The following is a 22,291-nucleotide window of genomic DNA, read 5'->3' on the forward strand; positions in this document are numbered from 1 at the left end:
AATAACATGAGCTTTGACAATATTGTTTGCGTAGTTTGGGTCCTGTTATCTTCTCAGTGAAGCACTTGGCAAGGTGATGCATCCGGATCTTGATGTAACATGCTGCAATGCACTTGATAAGCACAAACACGTGATTGTGGTCTGGCGGACAGTCGAACATGTGATCGTTCAGCTGTGCAAACAAACATTGAGATCCGACATCATGCAGAACGGCCGTCGATAGGGCAGATGCAATCCCTTCGGACCGAGGTAGAGCACCGTCTGTTGTACGGAGCAGTCTCTGGAGGCATCGCTCGGTAGATTTGCACACCTTCGCCACATCATCAGAAGATTTGATAAGGCCACCCCGATTCTTTCTCTTCAAGAGGCGTCCACCAGCATCCATCCCATTTGAAGTCAGAACCTGTTGACATTCAAGGCAAGGTGTGCGTCTCTTTACCATACGTACAACGTAGCCTGCTATGTATCCTATAGCATCATGTAGCACTGGAGACAAGGGAGGCGGCAGTAGTTTACAGTCATGTACTGGCAGTATTGCTTGAGCTCCGAGTCCAGACTCTTCAATGACAATGTGACTAGATCTAGAGTCCAGACTCTAGATCTAGTCACATTGTCATTTGTGTAATACCTTAATCAGATCTAGATCTAGTCCAGACTCTAGATCTAGTCACATTGCCATTTGTGTAAAACCTTAATCAGATCTAGATCTAGTCCAGACTCGAGATCTAGTCACATTGTCATTTGTGTAAAACCTTAATCAGATCGAGATCTAGTCCAGACTCTAGATCTAGTCACATTGCCATTTGTGTAAAACCTTAATCAGATCTAGATCTAGTCCAGACTCTAGATCTAGTCACATTGTCATTTGTGTAAAACCTTAATCAGATCTAGATCTAGTCCAGACTCTAGATCTAGTCACATTGCCATTTGTGTAAAACCTTAATCAGATCTAGATCTAGTCCAGACTCTAGATCTAGTCACATTGTCATTTGTGTAAAACCTTAATCAGATCGAGATCTAGTCCAGACTCTAGATCTAGTCACATTGTCATTTGTGTAAAACCTTAATCAGATCTAGATCTAGTCCAGACTCTAGATCTAGTCACATTGTCATTTATGTAAAACCTTAATCAGATCGAGATCTAGTCCAGACTCTAGATCTAGTCACATTGTCATTTGTGTAAAACCTTAATCAGATCTAGATCTAGTCTAGACTCCAGATCTAGTCACATTGTCATTTGTGTAAAAGTGTAATCAGATCTAGATCTAGTCTAGACTCTAGATCTAGTCACATTGTCATTTGTGTAAAACCTTAATCAGATCTAGATCTAGTACAGACTCTAGATCTAGTCACATTGTCATTTGTGTAAAACCTTAATCAGATCTAGATCTAGTCCAGACTCTAGATCTAGTCACATTGTCATTTGTGTAAAACCTTAATCAGATCTAGATCTAGTCCAGACTCTAGATCTAGTCACATTGTCATTTGTGTAAAACCTTAATCAGATCTAGATCTAGTCCAGACTCTAGATCTAGTCACATTGTCATTTGTGTAAAACCTTAATCAGATCTAGATCTAGTCTAGACTCCAGATCTAGTCACATTGTCATTTGAGTAAAAGTGTAATCAGATCTAGATCTAGTCTCGACTCTAGATCTAGTCACATTGTCATTTGTAAAACTGTAATCAGATCTAGATCGAGTCTAGACTCTAGATCTAGTCACATTGTCATTTGTGTAAAACTGTAATCAGATCTAGATCTAGTCTAGACTCTAGATCTAGTCACATTGTCATTTGTGTAAAACTGTAATTAGATCTAGATATAGTCTAGACTCTAGATCTAGTCACATTGTCATTTGTGTAAAACCTTAATCAGATCTAGATCTAGTCTTGACTCTAGATCTAGTCACATTGTCATTTATGTAAAACCTTAATCAGATCTAGATCTAGTCTAGACTCTAGATCTACTCACATTGTCATTTGTGTAAAACCTTAATCAGATCTAGATCGAGTCTAGACTCTAGATCTAGTCACATTGTCATTTGTGTAAAACCTTAATCAGATCTAGATCTAGTCCAGACTCTAGATCTAGTCACATTGTCATTTGTGTAAAACCTTAATCAGATCTAGATCTAGTCCAGACTCTAGATCTAGTCACATTGTCATTTGTGTAAAACCTTAATCAGATCTAGATCTAGTCCAGACTCTAGATCTAGTCACATTGTCATTTGTGTAAAACCTTAATCAGATCTAGATCTAGTCTAGACTCCAGATCTAGTCACATTGTCATTTGTGTAAAAGTGTAATCAGATCTAGATCTAGTCTCGACTCTAGATCTAGTCACATTGTCATTTGTAAAACTGTAATCAGATCTAGATCGAGTCTAGACTCTAGATCTAGTCACATTGTCATTTGTGTAAAACTGTAATCAGATCTAGATCTAGTCTAGACTCTAGATCTAGTCACATTGTCATTTGTGTAAAACTGTAATTAGATCTAGATATAGTCTAGACTCTAGATCTAGTCACACTGTCATTTGTGTAAAACCTTAATCAGATCTAGATCTAGTCTAGACTCTAGATCTAGTCACATTGTCATTTATGTAAAACCTTAATCAGATCTAGATCGAGTCTAGACTCTAGATCTAGTCACATTGTCATTTATGTAAAACCTTAATCAGATCTAGATCTAGTCCAGACTCTAGATCTAGTCACATTGTCATTTATGTAAAACCTTAATCAGATCTAGATCGAGTCTAGACTCCAGATCTAGTCACATTGTCATTTGTGTAAAACCTTAATCAGATCTAGATCTAGTCCAGACTCTAGATCTAGTCACATTGTCATTTGTGCAAAACCTTAATCAGATCTAGATCTAGTCCAGACTCTAGATCTAGTCACATTGTCATTTGTGTAAAACCTTAATCAGATCTAGATCTAGTCCAGACTCTAGATCTACTCACATTGTCATTTGTGTAAAACCTTAATCAGATCTAGATCTAGTCCAGACTCTAGATCTAGTCACATTGTCATTTGTGTAAAACTGTAATTAGATCTAGGTCTAGTCCAGACTCTAGATCTAGTCACATTGTCATTTGTGTAAAACCTTAATCAGATCTAGATCTAGTCTAGACTCTAGATCTAGTCACATTGTCATTTGTGTAAAAGTGTAATCAGATCGAGATCTAGTCCAGACTCTAGATCTAGTCACATTGTCATTTGTGTAAAACCTTAATCAGATCTAGATCTAGTCCAGACTCTAGATCTAGTCACATTGTCATTTGTGTAAAACCTTAATCAGATCTAGATCTAGTCTAGACTCTAGATCTAGTCACATTGTCATTTGTGTAAAACCTTAATCAGATCTAGATCTAGTCTAGACTCTAGATCTAGTCACATTGTCATTTGTGTAAAACCTTAATCAGATCTAGATCTAGTCTAGACTCTAGATCTAGTCACATTGTCATTTGTGTAAAAGTGTAATCAGATCGAGATCTAGTCTAGACTCTAGAGCTAGTCACATTGTCATTTGTGTAAAACCTTAATCAGATATAGATCTAGTCTAGACTCTAGATCTAGTCACATTGTCATTTGTGTAAAAGTGTAATCAGATCTAGATCTAGTCCAGACTCTAGATCTAGTCACATTGTCATTTGTGTAAAACCTTAATCAGATCTAGATCTAGTCCAGACTCTAGATCTAGTCACATTGTCATTTGTGTAAAACCTTAATCAGATCTAGATCTAGTCTAGACTCTAGATCTAGTCACATTGTCATTTGTGTAAAAGTGTAATCAGATCGAGATCTAGTCTAGACTCTAGATCTAGTCACATTGTCATTTGTGTAAAACTGTAATCAGATCGAGATCTAGTCTGACTCTAGATCTAGTCACATTGTCATTTGTGTAAAACTGTAATCAGATCGAGATCTAGTCTAGACTCTAGATCTAGTCACATTGGCATTTGTGTAAAACTGTAATCAGATCTAGATCTAGTCTAGACTCTAGATCTAGTCACATTGTCATTTGTGTAAAACTGTAATCAGATCTAGATCTAGTCTAGACTCTAGATCTAGTCACATTGTCATTTGTGTAAAAGTGTAATCAGATCTAGATCTAGTCCAGACTCTAGATCTAGTCACATTGTCATTTGTGTAAAAGTGTAATCAGATCTAGATCTAGTCTAGACTCTAGATCTAGTTACATTGTCATTTGTGTAAAACTGTAATCAGATCTAGATCTGATTACAGTTTTACATCGTAATTTTGTGCATTTTTTTTTTACAGATTTTTATTCTTCACTTACAATTAAGTAATAATTCATACTTAGCTCCACACAAATCTGTCGTTTTGCAAGCTATTTGTTTTAAAGTAGCCTAACTAAAAGTTAGATTGTTATGTAAATCTAAAATATAGAACTTTTTTACACAGCAACTAACAAGGGAATCTACACATGGGTTTGTACAAACATCGAACTCGTTCATGTGTTGCACGCTATTCACTCTAAACAGTCTCATTTACAGTAACTTCATTATACTTACAGATGAAATGTTGGTTTGCAACCCTTGAACTGCCTGTTTTTACAGTTGACCGCAGCACATGAAGGCATCTTGAGTCCATTTATAGTAACTAGGACGTGCCCGTACGTGGGTGCCCGTTCCTTGCCAAAAAAAAAAAAAAAAATGTCTTCGCCCATGCATGGGCCCATGGGCGTGCCCGTAAGTGCGTGATGTGACCGTACAATGAATGTATCGTCCCGACGCCGCAGCTCGGATGGCGCTGCAGTTAATCGGGCCTGTATCGGCAGAGTTATTATAAACGTGTACTACAATCGATCGTACCTTACAACAATCAACACAGATTGCAACGTCAAATAAATGAATACGCTCTCAAATGTGCCGTCCGAGGCAGCGTCTGCTCGCCACGTTCAGCATCAGTACGTCGTCACTATGACTATCCGTAAGTCCAGAAGTGACGTCCTCATTTGACTGTCCGGAAGGTCGCATATCGCAGTTACGATGAATCGCAAATTAGTTTTAATTAGTTTTAAAACATAGTTTAACGCCAACATAGCGCCAACATAGTTTGCCAACGTGAAATAAATGAATACGCTCTCAAATGTGCCGTCCGAGGCAGAGTCTGTTCGCCACGTTCGGCACACGTGATAGCTCGCTGCTCTCTGATTGGTTGAATCGTTTTTTGGACATAGTTCGGTAACTACTTCTCCGATTAATATGAAACCTTGAAAAGGCACATCCTCAGGTCCCCAGCAATATATCTGGCAAGTTTCAAGTATATCGGACCCGTGGTTGTCGAGAAACAGCGGTCACAGACACACAGACACACATACACACAGAGATTACTGGAATTATAGATAGACTAGGGCATGCCCGTACTATATATATATATCTAAAATTATATCCCCCCCCTCTATTTACATGAAATGGTTTGGTCCATTCGCAAAGCCAAAGCGAACGGCTTGCGAGTACGGTGGCAATCCCCCCCCCCTCTATTTACATGAAATGGTTTGGTCCATTCGCAAAGCCAAAGCGAACGGCTTGCGAGTACGGTGACAATCCCCCCCTCTATTTACATGAAATGGTTTGGTCCAAAGCGAACGGCTTGCGAGTACGGTGACAATCCCCCCCCTCTATTTACATGAAATGGTTTGGTCCAAAGCGAACGGCTTGCGGAGTTTGGTAAAGAAATCGCCATAGCTCGGTAACTACTTCTCCGATTAATATGAAACCTTGAAAAGGCACATCCTCGGGTCCCCAGCAATATACCTGGCAAGTTTAAAGTATATCGGACCCGTGGTTGTCGAGAAACAGCGGTCACAGACACACAGACAAACACACAGACAAACACACACACATACAGAGATTACTGGAATTATAGATAGATAACGAATCAAAATTATATATGTATTGGCAGGAGTGTGAACGCAAGCTTTCTTGGAGAATCAATGCGAGTGGTTAAGATGGCGGCCGGTTCGTACGTTTGGCGTCAGATCGATCAGCCAATGCGCTATCCAGTGGTTGTAGAGATCAGTGACATAACCATAGTGACATAGTGACATACGTTTGCTCCATTATAATAAACAAGTACAAAAAGTTTTAATTAAAACAAAAGCCGCGTCGATGTTACACAATGCCTAGATGCAGTTGTGCCTATAACGTCGATGTTATAGGCACAGGACATTCCTATTGATTCGATTACTTGATGTTATTTTTGTGCAAAGTGAAAATATATCTCGGCAATTTCCCGTGTGTGGCGACGAATTTTTAATATATCTCGGCATTTTCCCGTCTGTTATTTCAGGCGGTGTATGACTGACCATGCCGCGATAAAAAAAAAAAAAAATCTTGGCAATTTCCCGTGTGTGGCGACGAATTTTTAATATATCTCGGCATTTTCCCGTCTGTTATTTCAGGCGGTGTATGACTGACCATGCCGCGATTAAAAAAAAAAAATCTCGGCAATTTCCCGTGTGTGGCGACACGTGAACGAAGCTATGCTCCTCTCTCCACATTATTGTGACGACGTATAAATTAAATATTTCATCGTGACGATTGTCATCAAATGGACGAATTTTTAATATATCTCGGCATTTTCCCGTCTGTTATTTCGGGCGGTGTATGACTGACCATGCCGCGATTTAAACAAAATATATATATATCGGCATTTTCCCGTCTGTTATTTCGGGCGGTGTATGACTGAGCATGCCGCGATTTAAACAAAATATATATATCTCGGCATTTTCCCGTCTGTTATTTCGGGCGGTGTATGACTGAGCATGCCGCGATTTAAAAAATATATATCTCAATGGACTTGAAGTTACAGGCCTTTGAGAATTCATTTAGTTCTATAAAGGGCAACTTTCATCGGATTTTCTTCCCGTTTTTTTTCAACCGAGTCTAAAACTATGTTAGCGACTGTGAAAAATGAAATGATATATCGAATTTGATTTGAAATAAAACTGTGTGAGAGAGGAAGACACCACGGGCCTACAAAACAGGCCTCAAAGCTTTGCTAGTTAATAAAATGGTGGATATTTGTTTATATGAAGCCTCTCCCAAAATGGGTGGAGCTATGGTTCCCAGAATGGGTGGATCTTCGAGGTTTTGTCTTCTCTGCAAGAACAACAAGAAGAAGAAGAAGAAGAAGAAGAAGAAGAACAACAACAACAGCAGAGGGCACTCTATGAGCAGCGTCTGCGACGCGGCTAACAACAACAACAGCAGAGGGCACTCTATGAGCAGCGTCTGCAACGCGGCTAAAAAGGTGTCATTGAAACTTGAATATGTCTATAAATTACATTCCATTGAAACCTGACTACGTTGATTAATTATTTCCAATTATAACCAGAGTACGTCTGTACCAGAATTGTAAAATGTCTGTACTTCAGAGTACCAGAGTACCAGAATTAAACATAGAGCATGGGATAATTGGCGCATGTCTTCTCCCAGAGGACGGGCAAACTCACATGTGGCTGAAACCCGTTTACACACATCCAAACTATCCACCAAATTTCTTCCAAATCCGTCCGTAACTTTTTGAGATATCCTATTCAAAGACAAACAGACAGACATGGGTGAAAACATAACCTTCGCTCACCTTCGGTGTCAGAGATAATAACGGAAAGAGAGAAGGAGAAACAATGACAGCAGGGCTGAGGGAGGAAATACAGTCACGTGAAAAAGTAAGTACACCCCATGTAAAGTTTTGACTTTTTCAACATATTTCAACATACAGCTATTTGATCTTCATTTCAACAATATTGATAGATAAAGGTGATATAATATAACAAATATCATGAAACATTTACATTTTGTAGTCCATTGTATAATTTAAATAAACATAAATGCAAATTTCGCATGTGGAAAAAGTAAGTACACCCATACATTTATCACTACTTCAAATACCTAAAATTAGAATCAGGTGCACCAGCTCAGGTGCAAATGATTAGAACATCGCTAGAGAGGATCTTGGAGGAACCTGTCTTATTTAAACCTCAGACATTTAGTTTGGTTTGCTCTTTGTTGTTGAAGTGTGCGGCGTCACCATGCCTAGATCAAAAGAGCTCTCTGAGGCCTTCAGAAAGAAGGTTATAGATGCCTACGAGTCTGGGAAGGGATTTAAAAAGATCTCCAAACAATTTGAAATCAATCATTCGACTGTCCGGAAGATCATCTACAAGTGGAGAAGATTCCAAACAACTGCCAACTTGTTCAGACCAGGCCACTGTAGGGGAAGTGGTAGGTGAGACTCAAGACGCCAATGGTCGGAAACAGGTTTTACAAAAGGTCTGGTTTATTAACTGGTTATTCACTTCATTCCATTACCAAATAATACCGTTTAACTCAATGGACCAGGTTAACTCAATTCGCATGGTCCTTCTCGTTCGGCCGATGTTCCTCCGCCATTCCCGTCGGGCAGAGGTTCTGAGTATGAGTGCTCTCTCTCAGCGCTGTTCACAGGGTTCCGTTCCGTTCCGTAGGTCAGAGCTTCTGGTGACAAGTCTCCTGACTCATAGTTTGCTCTTTTGTTTTTATGGGCCTTGTCGCGCTAATCCCTTCTCCGCTAATGCCCCGAGGTCATGCATGCACCGAGTCCTGGCACCAGCTCGCTCCCCTCCTGCTGCGAGTTCCATTTACCAAACGATAGGGGGGTGCTCCAGCCTGGGGCTGTGACCAGGTGGACAAGAGATTACCATGTTCGTGCACATTCTTGGCATTCATTTCTATCTGCTTCGTTACCAGTCTTAATCAATGAGTTACCAGTGCCAATCAATAAGTTACACTGAGTTACACTTCCACAATTCCCTCATCTTTTTGTTTTTGTTTATATTAACCATTAATCTAAACATCAATATAAGTAAACAATCAATCACTACAAGTAAACATCATTACAAGTATAAGTAAATAATCAATCACTGCAAGTAAACATCATTACAAGTATAAGTAAATAATCAATCACTGCAAGTAAACATCATTACAAGTATAAGTAAATAATCAATCACTTTGGCATACACCGTCATCCTGCAAGAATCACAAAACATTTCGTTGGTCATTGACTCCTTCCATATTGTTCAATCTATTGCATTTGCATCACAAATATATTTTCAAAACAACACTTCACCATCACCAAGATACAACAATTTCACTTCATTTTCAAGTTTTGTAAAGCATCTGCACCATCTGGCAAAAACGTTTGCCTCCACACAAATGTTGACTTTGTTTGAAAGGAAGGGCTGATCACTTGTGTTTGAATCCAGGTATGAAACATTTTCTCCTAATGTCTTCATAGCTCCTGCACTACTTCGTGTAGGATTTCGCTGTTGTGGTAACATTGCGGAGTCATAGACTGACCCTGCTCTCCTTGTAGCATTCTTGCCACTTTTTGCTGTAAACCATTGTAATTCCTGAACAAGGCCTTCACCCAGTTGTAGTCGACTTGCCTCCTCCCTCATTGTGAGTGGGCAGCAAGTATTGGTGTGACGTTGATTGGCCAGCAAGATGTGGAACAGGGATGCCGGATGCATCCACAATGATGTTGGGACCATGGTGTTCAGGTCATCCATGGTCCATACCAGGAGTGGCCCGCAGAATCGCGCACAGCTGTTGTGAAAAGGCACAGCCATTGGTTTGCAGCTCCATGCTGGCTCCCCGGAAGTTGGTGAAGTAATAACATATGTCCCCGCATTTCACAGAGGTTGCGGGTAAAATGTCGTTGTCCTGCAACTTCTGATGTGATGAATGTTCGAAGCCTTCGAACAAGAGTAAGTGATCGCCTTTCTTTCATATGTTGCAGTGTGATCCAGGCAAATGGTCACATAAATTTCCTTGGTGAAGGTAAGCATTCATCTCCAAGTTACACGGGAGAATGTCTTCATCATTCTTTGAGAAAGAGGGTGTATGCCATGATTAACTTCATTTTTAGTCACAAATTTTCTTTCTCGAACTTCTTCCCAATTCCGTTAGCACTCCCTTCAAAATGTGATCTCGTCTTATCCTTATGCTCAGTCACATCTGAATCTGCTTTCCGCACACACTGAATCAGATAGGGTACATCTTACCATGAAATCAGCATAATCATGTATATCTTCCGACAGTTTCACATGCAACAATTTGTTGTTTTTTCTTAACACAAAAAGTTATATTCATTTATATGCGTCACACAAATAATATTCAATCAGGTATGTATTTTATTACTAAACTAAGAATAGCATCCACAATTGCTTTCAGGTTAATATAGTTCAAAATTAACTCATGCAGGTATTTTAGCACTACTCTAAGAAAATTAATTGTATATGATTACAATCACAAACGGGAATACCTAATTCCCACCAACAATTTTCCCAAACCAACAAATTAAGCATAATGTATTATTACCATAATTCCTCTCCACTTTTTTCTTTTCCCTCTTTTTTTTTTTTTTTTTCTAACAGTGTGTCACTCGTGGTGATATGAGTTCACTGATATTGTAATTGACACAACTCATAACATTGTCGTTATGCCATTATCTTAATTCTACTGTATTCATTTGCAACATCACTTGATTTAATCTTTTAATCTCAGTAATTATGTCGCCATAAAAGTCTTCCTTTTCTGGTTCCACATTTCTTTCCTCATTTGTCACTTCATGCGTTATCATCGTGTTGTTGGTTACCTTATTCAAACACACCGTCACTAAGGCTTTCAAGCAAGCCACCACTAAAACAATTGCCAATATAATTACTAAACCAACAAACAAGTCTGCTACTCCTTGTATATATTCATACCTATGACATAATTATATGTTGATGACATTCAACATTATATACCAAACTAACAAGCTTCCTAAAAGGTAAATAAAGAAAATCCCTTAATATGTAACATAAATCAGATTATTTGTCTTACCCTGATCCCCCTATCTCCCGGGGTTGAACTCAATCCCCTGATCATGAGTGTAGTTGTGATACATTTTTCACTCATGTTGTATTAATATCAGTAGGTAATTGTATGTCATGTAGGCAAATAAATGTCACTATCCCAAGTAGGAATATCACATGTTGAAAATGTAATGTTTATCAATGCAAGGGGTGTTAAAATGTAATTCAAATGACTGTAAATCACGACTATCATTTATCTGCCACTGAATGTTCTGCTGGGCTGCTAGGTGCAGCCTCATTTTCTGTGGGATCGTCCACCTTAGCCCCATGTGCTTGTTTGCAATGAGGGGCATGAATCCAACTTTCTATTTTGGGTCCATATTCGTTTCTATTCTTATCAATCTCCTATGGTTTATCAATTCGTTCCAAGATACCGCAACCAAAGGTTTTAACCAAAGCTCTACCAAACTATTTCCAATTTGAACAAAAAATGCCAGTGAAACAATGATTCGAAGAATTAACTTCAAGGGGTCAATAAATTTATTCTATAGCCAGATCTAATTTTCCCATCCAATAGTTTGCCTTGCCACATGTCATATTATAACACTTTAATAAACCTTCGAAAAATGTTTCCCATCTCAACAAATTTCCTTTTTACAAATAGCCATGTGTAACTTACGTATTTAACTACAATTTCCTCTCAATTTGTTTGGCCTAGCTGGCCGCAAAAGTGGCTGCCAGCATGCAGTACCGTTCTTTATCTACCAAGGAAGTGCTCGTCCACACAAGACCTCTACCAAAATGTTGTTTGTAAAAACAAATCTGGGATTTCTGATTACATGGATGCACACTCTCAGGACATTTTCAGGCTGCTGTTAACAATCCACTACGATAAATTAATTCCTTTACCCACAATCAAATAATTAGTACAAATTGAGGATATTATCCCTATCACATTCTTTTATAGATTCATTATGTTGGATCTAATTTTTCCCAATAATTTTCCACTGCTGTAAGGAAGAACAATAGCTCTCATAAGTCTTAGTAATATCGTACTTAATTTGCCCAGCATCGAATAATTTATTTACTATCCTTTCTCATCTGTTAACCAGTGACTTTGTTTGAACTCCAGAACTGAAAACCCACAATAGTTCAAACCAGCAAAATTTTCTTTACTATTTTCCCATATCATCTATGCCTAAACCACATCCATACATACAGCACAATTTATATGCTGATAAAATTCAAGTTTATATTTATAAAAATCCATGAGCAGAGTACTCTGGGAAGTCAGTGTAAGACCTCTCCAAAATTTGGCTAATTTTGTACTCCCACATTTTTATGAAGCTCATATCCATAAATAGCTTTGATTCTCATATAAATTCGATCACAATGGAATCCCAAGATTACTTCCAATTTTTTTACTATTAATGAATAGCTGCTCATAACTCAGCAAATCAAATCTTTATTCTCCATCTCCCTTGACAAAAGTGATAATTTTCATAATCAAATTATATTTCTATTTTTTTTATTTTTTATTTTTTATTTTTTATGAATTCTCTCGATATGCGATCCCTTCCCCATGGAACTATCTATTTTTCAGACAAGGCACACTGTCGGTGTCAACAATCTTGTAAGATTGATACACAAAAACAAAAACAACAAACACAAACATTGATACACAAAACACACACACACGCATGCATTATGCATATTTGTTTGCGTTGGAACCATTATTTACAGATCAGGTTGGGTGTCAGTTTTATTTCATTTTCATAAAATTTGTCCTTCAATTTTATAAATGCTAATACGCAAATGGACCAAAAAGTTTATTTTTTAGAAAACCCCTATGATGTCACATTGAAATTACCCTTTCAGTTCCCACCATAATTTATCCAAATTTGACTACACACCCATTTGCATGTCAGTCGACCACTGACCTATCAATCATGCGGAACACTAGTCCGAAATTCCCACCTGATCATCATGTGACTCTTGTCACTTGGTTTCAAAAATTTGCAAAGCAATTGTTCCAACTTTGTGAATTTAAAATTGTGTGCCCAACATAAAAGATCCAATTTCGGCATTTGATCAATTAATTACTAATTTGCTTACAAGCAAAAGAAAAATGAATAATTCTTGCTCCGAAAACTTTTCAGACCCAAGAATCATCGACAGTTATTCATGTTTGTCCAGTAATCTAATTTGTTGAGGCCAATCGTCATTTGGGATTTGTCGCAATGAAGGCCTAATCATTGTCTGAGGTATCGGTCAGCACTGGTACCCTTGATCTTGGTTTACCCTATTAACTTGTCTTCCTTTTGGTATACGGACATCCTCTTTTCCAATGTCCCATCCGTCCACACTTGAAACACCGGTTTCTGTCGTTGCCTGGTCTGTGCACCTGTGCACTTGTATTGCTGGGCTGCATCTCTACATCCCTGAGTTGCCACTGCAATCTCTCGTTATCTCCTGAAACACGAAAAAATTCTCTGTACCGTCCTTTTTGGGGAGACAACTGGAAATCAGATGGGACAACTGTCACTTTCATTCCTAATTTCGAGGGCAGTTGTGCATTTGTCTCCTCCACTGTATCCTGTATCCTTTTTATTTTAAGTTCTAGATCCGTTATCCGTTCTTGCTGTTCCCGTTGTCTGGATTCACCATCCCAAAGATGGAATGCAAGCCAGTCTACCGTTAGATTCTGTCTCTTTCTGGCTTTCAATCTTTGTTCTAATCTTTCCAATCGACTTCGCTCAAATGTACCATCTCTTGGAAACTCCTCATCATGTCCCTTTGTCCACAAATACCAATTCTCGACCTGCCTTATAGCTTCGGCACCATAACGGTCGTACATATGATGTGTACAAGTACCTTTTTGTGGAATCTCTGGTTGTCCTTGTGTATTCTTGCAGGCTCCATTTCCCATTCTGCCTTTTATCAAAGTAGCGTTGGATGTGTTGTAGTTTGTTCCTCTAAAGCTTCACTCGTACCTCCAGGAAGGATCTCTCCACCTGTTCAAACGGTGATTTCCAGAGAATCTCTCTCACCTGTGGCTTTTGCACAATCCAATCTCACAGATCAGTATTTGCAGATGAGCCAGAGGGTCAGTATGAAATGGGTGAATCCTCAGGTGTCCGCTCTGTTGAAGGGGAAATCATACAATGGTAACCGCACATATATATCTATATATAAACTCACCACCTTGCTCAATTTTCCAAGGTTGTCTTCACATTGATAATATCTCACAAAGATATTAAAGCTTCTTTCTTGAGACCGCATTTTCATCAATCAAACGATCAATATATTCAATTTAATTTATTCAATTCAATTTATCCAGTTAAATTTATTCAATTAAATTCAATCAATTAGATTCAATCAATCAACAATTCAGTCAATTATTCAATTTCAATTAATTCATCAATATTCATCAATAAATCAAATTAATCATTTTGGATGACTCCTTGCATAAGCCCTTTCCCCAATGATGTCAGGACAGGTCCATCCATTGACTGAGATCGAATCTCATCGGTCGTCACCTCTGGTTCATACCTCATGTCAATTGATGAATCACCGTTCTGTCCTAGGGTCATATCTGACATATTTCCCCATTTTGCCTGGTCTCCACAAATTTTCTTTGCAACCACTAAAGGCAACTCATCCTTCATTCGTGAGACAGCCAAAATGGATGGCAGATATTAAAGTTCATTGGGAAAAATATCTCATCATTTTTTCTTTTTATCGTACCCAAAATCTCTTGGCAATATAAATTTCGTAAAACTCCTGAAATAAGACTGTAAAATTCCTTCAATCATGCTAAATTTTGAAACTCCATCGCTTGTAACACCCAATTTATCCCATAGGGCTTGAAAGTTCTTTCCCAAGTTCATGCAATCATTCTGCATTTGAACCCTATGATATCATTCATAATAATCATCATGATTTTATAGTCATGGTCCTATCATAATCATCTATTTAAAACGAACATTTCCTTTATCACCACAGCTATGTGGTATAATCAACAATAGAATAAAACTGTACATAGCAACAGGCTACCTCATGGCCACTTAGTATACCTATTGACAATAAGTCATAACAATATTGAATAATCATTGAACAATTCAAAAAAATCGCTTCCACTGCTCCAGCCGCAGTATTCGTCATTTTGTCTGCTCATCCGCGTGACCAAAACGAAATAAAGGGAGCTCAACCATGACACAGCGCTTTTAATGGCGCATGCCATAGGAACTCAACGCAATTTCGACTCGGCCAGCAAACGAGCAAATTTGCAGGATGTTAACTGGAATTAGTCGTGAAAATATATCCAAAATACACAAAAAATACACACCCACAAAAATAAACAACAAAACCCAAACAAACCCAAGGTCGACCCTCTTACACAGTAAATTACATCATTTCAGCATCGTATTGATTGCTGAAATATTCCAGGGTTTATACACACCTTAAAAGAGGTATGCGTGGTGTTGCCCCCTCCCACATTTATTCCAGGGTTTATACACACCTTAAAAGAGGTATGCGTGGTGTTGCCCCCTCCCACTTTTAATTCCTCATTAAATTCCTCATTAAATTACTCATTAAATTACTTATTAAATTACTTATTAAATTACTCATTAAATTACTCATTAAATTACTTATTAAATTACTCATTAAATTACTCATTAAATTACTCATTAAATTACTTATTAAATTCCTCATTAAATTACTCATTAAATTACTTATTAAATTACTTATTAAATTACTCATTAAATTACTCATTAAATTACTTATTAAATTACTCATTAAATTACTCATTAAATTACTTATTAAATTACTCATTAAATTACTCATTAAATTACTTATTAAATTACTCATTAAGTTACTCATTAAATTACTCATTAACTTAACTTACATAGTTTCAGCATTGTATTGATTGCTGAAATATTCCAGGGTTTATACACACCTTAAAAGAGGTATGCGTGGTGTTGCCCCCTCCCACGTTTATTCCAGGGTTTATACACACCTTAAAAGAGGTATGCGTGGTGTTGCCCCCTCCCACTTTTAATTACTCATTACATCGTTTCCATTAAAAACATCGCTTCTACTGCTCCAGCCGCAGCATTCGTCACTTTGTCTGCTCATCCGCATGACCAAAACGAAATAAAGGGAGCTCAACCATTACACAGCGCTTTTAATGGCGCATGCCATAGGAACTCAACGCAATTTCGACTCGGCCAGAAAACGAGCAAATTTTGCAGGATGTTAACTGGAATTAGTCGTGAAAATATATCCAAAATACACAAAAATACACACCCACACAAATAAACAACATTTATTCCGTTCAACAGAACAAACATTTCCTATATCATGACATGCATGTCTTCAAAATTATATGACCAAGAGAAAAGTAAAACTAATTAAAACTGCGGGCAGTGATAATCCGGGGACCATACCGCTCCATCCTGATTGGACGGGTGCGTGCTAGAGTCGTTAATACCGACAGTCCAGATCCGATTGTTCAAAATTTCAACTCAATCGATCGAAAAATGAACGCAGGGATGCATTTTAAAGGTGCAGTGGCACTAACTGAGTTGCCATGAATATGGCCACGAAATTGCCAATATGGCCATCACAAAATATTTTCCTTAATCAATTGGCTCATAGCATAACCAATCTGCAAGTATTTCATCTGAAGATGTATCTCTGAGGACTTTTAATTAAATAAGTCATTTATAAATCAACGAGTTAATTTATTAAATGATTAATCAATAAATCAATATTTTCCTTGACAGCCACATCACTTGGTCAGTGTCATGTCCAAATATCAGCTTCCGTACTCAAAAGGTGCCTGAGTTAATGTAATGTAATTACTGTAATAAGATTACTGCAATTACTGTAATGATTACTGTAATTACTGTAATTACCGGAACTGTAATTACTGTAATTACCTCAGGTAATTACTGTAATGTAATTACTGTAATTTAATAAGAAATGTAATTAATTAAATAAGTACTTCATTAATCGCTAATAATTAAATAACTCGTGAATTCTTATCCGATTTACTTAACATTTGAGTGTCCCCAAAACGTTGGAGCAAAACGTTGCAACAACGAAAGTGAAACGTTGTAGCGACGTTGTGGAAACGTCAGCAAAACCCAACATTTGAATGTTCCCAAAACGTTGGAGCAAAACGTTGCAACAACGAAAGTGAAACGTTGTGGCGACGTTGTGGAAACGTTAGCAAAACCCAACATTTGAATGTTCCCAAAACGTTGGAGCAAAACGTTGCAACAACGAAAGTGAAACGTTGTGGCGACGTTGTGGAAACGTCAGCAAAACCCAACATTTGAATGTTCCCAAAACGTTGGAGCAAAACGTTGCAACAACGAAAGTGAAACGTTGTGGCGACGTTGTGGAAACGTTAGCAAAACCCAACATTTGAATGTTCCCAAAACGTTGGAGCAAAACGTTGCAACAACGAAAGTGAAACGTTGTGGCGACGTTGTGGAAACGTTAGCAAAACCCAACATTTGAATGTTCCCAAAACGTTGGAGCAAAACGTTGCAACAACGAAAGTGAAACGTTGTGGCGACGTTGTGGAAACGTTAGCAAAACCCAACATTTGAATGTTCCCAAAACGTTCCAACAACAAATGATCACAAGTAATTATCACATTGCAATGACCTCTAAACATTCCTAAACCAATAAGCTAGTCTGGCGATGCCAAATACCTCACACGTCTGTCATCTTAGAAGTCGCTGTTTGCTTTAGACAAATACTTATCAAAGCCTTCAGACAAACTATTAGCAATATTATTCCTAGGATTAAAATTATTAGGATTATTATCAAATATTTATCAAAATATTAGGATTATCATCAAACCAATGAATGACTCAATTTTTTAATGACTACATCCAAACCTAGATATTTTGAGTTCCGTAACTTTAATACTTCAAATTTTCCATTCCTTCCCTTCCTGATCCTTAGATGTAGGGATGGGTTCTTTTTAGGATCATGTTGCATCGAGCATTATTTTCCAAAACAGTGTGAACATTAAACTACACCATTACCTCTGACATCCCACAATTAACATTAGCTTTCCCATGATGTCGCGATATGACCTTATAATCCCATAAAACTCTTCGTTGCTTTAACATCCCATATGAAAATTCTCATTTAATAGCAATTCTAATAATTCCGACCATAATTGAAATAAACAACGTCAGAACATCAACAAAGATATGCAACATCTTGGTTGGTCAACGTCTTTATACTCATTTTGCTTGTCTGTCTACTTTTGTTTCCTGGTAACACCTGAATACTTTTGTTTCCTAGTAACACCTAGTTTCCTTGTTACCTCTACCTATGATTTAATAACACTTTCCACAACAGAAAATCACATGGACAATCTTCCGGAAGATGGCCAGACAAATCGCTAGCTCTATCGACCACATGTATATTGATATCAAACAGGGATAACAGCTTTTGAAAGTTGAGCCAGTTTGAAATGTGGGTACACAAATACACCTGTTTTACTGCATTAATCACCTAGAAATATTGTATGTTTTGGGAACGATAGCTGTCACCAGGTTAAATATATAGGGATTGTCCAATGTGCAAAATCTTCCATCACTACAATTTGGCCATAAATCCCGGGGTGGGAAATATTTGAGCAAATATGCCACAAGACGCATGAGCACTGTACAAAGCAAACAATAACTCGTCAAATTTTGGACGTATGGATGGCTGCACAACCCGCAAAAAATTGAGCAGGTCCCCCCCTAAAATTGCTTTTATGATTGCCGATTAGGCTAAAGATTTTAAACCAAAAAAAATTACTTGCCTCGGAATAAGTTTTGAATGGACGGACAGACAACTGAAAACAAAACGGACCATGGGTTTCCCACCCCTATAAAATCAAAATTAATTCCCTCTGAAAAAGTACAGTGACATTTCATCAATCAATGACAATATGCGGTCCGCTAGGACTACCCGAAAAAAAATTGAGCAGGGTTCTTCCCACGGAAATGCATTTTTGGTCAGATCCTTGAAGATTATAAACAAACACAAATCACTTCCCTTTAAAAGGGTTTTCAATGGACAGACAACCAAAAAAAAACGAGCAGGGTAAAGGTAAAACGCTCTCAAAGCAATCCTTGGAGTTTTTTTTTAGTGATGGACGTGATGGATGTGATGAACAAAGGCTTAGTGATGGACCTGGACAAAATTTGATGCAATTTTCATCCAATCACCATCTTTCATAATAATTCTGGACCGGTATGAGATGGGGTTGTCTGTCATGAATTTATTTGTTGATCGAACGAGTTTTAGATATGGTGGGAAAACTGAAAAAAAAATTATTTATTTAAAACGGGTGTACACGATTGTACACGTGTACGGACCTTACCGAACCTTACCGAACCGGCAAACAAATCGCCTCATGGTGCACTTCATGAGCCGATTTGCCTGCAGACCAGAGTAAGGCTTTTGTACATATCCTCGCAAGCTCACGAATAATAGAATCATTTAAAACGTTCCATCCTTGGATTACCTATGGACAATCACAAGTCCCACACACCAAATCCTCCATGTATATACACATACCCATTCCCAAGTTCGTAAATCATACTGGACAACAACAAGACACACTCACCTTTAAAGGTCTTGTATGTGTCCAATTGATCTCAGCGGTGCCTCCATATTGTAGGGGAAGTGGTAGGTGAGACTCAAGACGCCAATGGTTGGAAACAGGTTTTACAAAAGGTCTGGTTTATTAACTGGTTATTCACTTCATTCCATTACCAAATAATACCGTTTAACTCAATGGACCAGGTTAACTCTATTCGCATGGTCCTTCTCGTTCGGCCGATGTTCCTCCGCCATTCCCGTCGGGCAGAGGTTCTGAGTATGAGTGCTCTCTCTCAGCGCTGTTCACAGGGTTCCGTTCCGTTCCGTAGGTCAGAGCTTCTGGTGACAAGTCTCCTGACTCATAGTTTGCTCTGGTTTTTATGGGCCTTGTCGCGCTAATCCCTTCTCCGCTAATGCCCCGAGGTCATGCATGCACCGAGTCCTGGCACCAGCTCGCTCCCCTCCTGCTGCGAGTTCCATTTACCAAACGATAGGGGGGTGCTCCAGCCTGGGGCTGTGACCAGGTGGACAAGAGATTACCATGTTCGTGCACATTCTTGACATTCATTTCTATCTGCTTCGTTACCAGTCTTAATCAATGAGTTACCAGTGCCAATCAATAAGTTACACTGAGTTACACTTCCACACCGCCCCAGCAAGTTCAGTCAGAGAGAAGACCGCAAGATGCTGAAAGAAGTCTCTAAGAACCCCATAATGTAATCACGGGACCTACAGGTAGCTCTTGCCACTGTTGATGTCAAAGTGCACGAGTCTACCATTAGAAAGAGGCTGCAAAAATTTGATCTACATGGGAGGTGTGCCAGGAGGAAACCTTTGCTGTCCAGAAAGAACATCAGGGCAAGACTGAAGTTTGTCAATGAACACCGAGGCAAAGACCAGCACTTCTGGAACAATGTGCCCTGGACAGATGAGTCAAAGGTAGAGCTATTTGGCCACAGTACAAGAAGACATGTTTGGCGAAAACCAAAGACAGCATTTGACCACAAGAACCTTGTACCAACTGTAAAGCATGGTGGTGGAAATATTATGGTTTGGGGCAGCTTTGCTGCATCAGGGCCTGGGCAGCTCACCAACATAGAATCCACTATGAATTCTTCATTGTACCAGAGGGTGCTTGAGGATAATGTGAGGCCATCTGTCGGAAAGTTGAAGCTCAACCGAAGGTGGACCTTGCACCATGACAATGACCCTAAACATACCAGTAAATCCACCAAGGAATGGCTGAAAAGAAAGAAATGGAGGGTTCTGGAATGGCCAAGTCAAAGCCAGGATCTAAATCCCATCGAGATGTTGTGGGGGGATTTGAAACCAGCTGTGCATGCAAGAAACCCCTCAAACATCGCACAGCTGAAAGAATTCTGCATGGAGGAGTGGGCAAAAATTTCTCCCAGTCGATGTCAGAGACTGGTAGACAGTTATAAGAAACGCCTACTTGAGGTTGTTTCTGCCAAAGGGGGCAATACCACCTATTAGAGCCAAGAGTGTACCTACTTTTTCCACATGCGAAATTTGCATTTATGTTTATTTAAATTATACAATGGACTACAAAATGTAAATGTTTCATGATATTTGTTATATTATATCACCTTTATCTATCAATATTGTTGAAATGAAGATCAAATAGCTGCATGTTGAAATATGTTGAAAAAGTCAAAACTTTACATGGGGTGTACTTACTTTTTTCACGTGACTGTAGATAGAAAGGGACAAAAAGGGATGTGGTTAAAAGATGTGGGGTAGATAAGATGGATATAGAAGCAAATTATTATTTATTTTTTTTGTATACAACATCGAGGCTAGTTGGGACCAAAAGGAGGGACTGGCCCATGATTTGGTACCGTAGCCGAAAAACTCATAATAGCTCAACTCGCTTCGCTCGTTTCACTATCATTCATTTTTAGTCTTCGATACCAAATCACAGTCCAGTCCCTCCTTTTGGACCCTACTCCACTGTGTCGGACTGGCTTCGCCCTTTCGAGTAGATTTAAAAAAATATTTCTATTTATATCGTATTAAAATTAAGTTTATTGAATTTAAGAAAATCATTCATAGATCCAATAAATATCTGATCATGTTTTATCTCTCTGATAAGATCCATCCTTTTAGCACAGGAAACACCATCTAAAATATTGGCAAATATTACATTGGAATTGAACTCTTGGTTTAGGTTGAGCTAATATGAAATGATAAACCTCTCTTAATGACCTAATCTGACCTTCTCCTAAGCCACATATCATTTTGAGATTGTAGTAAATTATTTTCCCATTAAGGTGACAATAATCGAAATCTTCAGTCCATTTAAAAATTTCTAGAAACACAAGATAACTCATTTGTTTCAACATTTATTCTTTTATTTGTTGTATTTACTTTTACCCCTGTTGTTTCTTCAATAAGACTTATTTGATATTCTCACATTCGTGATGTTTACCATTAATATACCAATCTGAACTATTCCACCATTCTTTAGTTTGATTCATTTATATAGATTGAAACCTGTATGGAAGTGCATTCATTTTATCATCTTTTATATACTTTTTTATCATCAAATGAAGAAAGAGCTTTCTTATTAACAGTCTCTGTAAAAATCTCATGACCATAATGTCTAATGAGGTTCATCTCTCCAAAGATTACATCATCTTTATGGATACAATCATAATAATGATCAAAGTTTATTGTTTCCTTAAATATTCCCTTTTTAATACCCATTAGTTTTTTTTATCAGTCTTGTATTTATCTCCATCCAAACATTTATAAGCATATGCTTTTGATCTAACCCC

General features: G+C 38.2%; 2 protein-coding genes across 3 annotated transcripts in view; both read left to right on the forward strand.

Annotated features, from left to right (window-relative positions):
- Positions 1–22,291, forward strand: part of LOC137421260 (GMP reductase 1-like) — a 905,715-nt gene that overhangs the window by 439,879 nt on the left and 443,545 nt on the right. The window lies entirely within an intron of this gene.
- Positions 187–22,291, forward strand: part of TWSG1 (twisted gastrulation BMP signaling modulator 1) — a 69,247-nt gene continuing 47,142 nt past the window's right edge. Inside the window, exon 1 of the mRNA XM_068107152.2 lies at positions 187–423. The gene's annotated coding sequence lies outside the window, so the exon portion shown is untranslated. The remainder of the gene's footprint in view (positions 424–22,291) is intronic.

This window comes from Myxine glutinosa, chromosome 2 (assembly GCF_964187855.1).
Source record: "Myxine glutinosa chromosome 2, kmMyxGlut1.1, whole genome shotgun sequence".
NCBI classification, from domain to species: Eukaryota; Metazoa; Chordata; class Myxini; order Myxiniformes; family Myxinidae; genus Myxine; species Myxine glutinosa.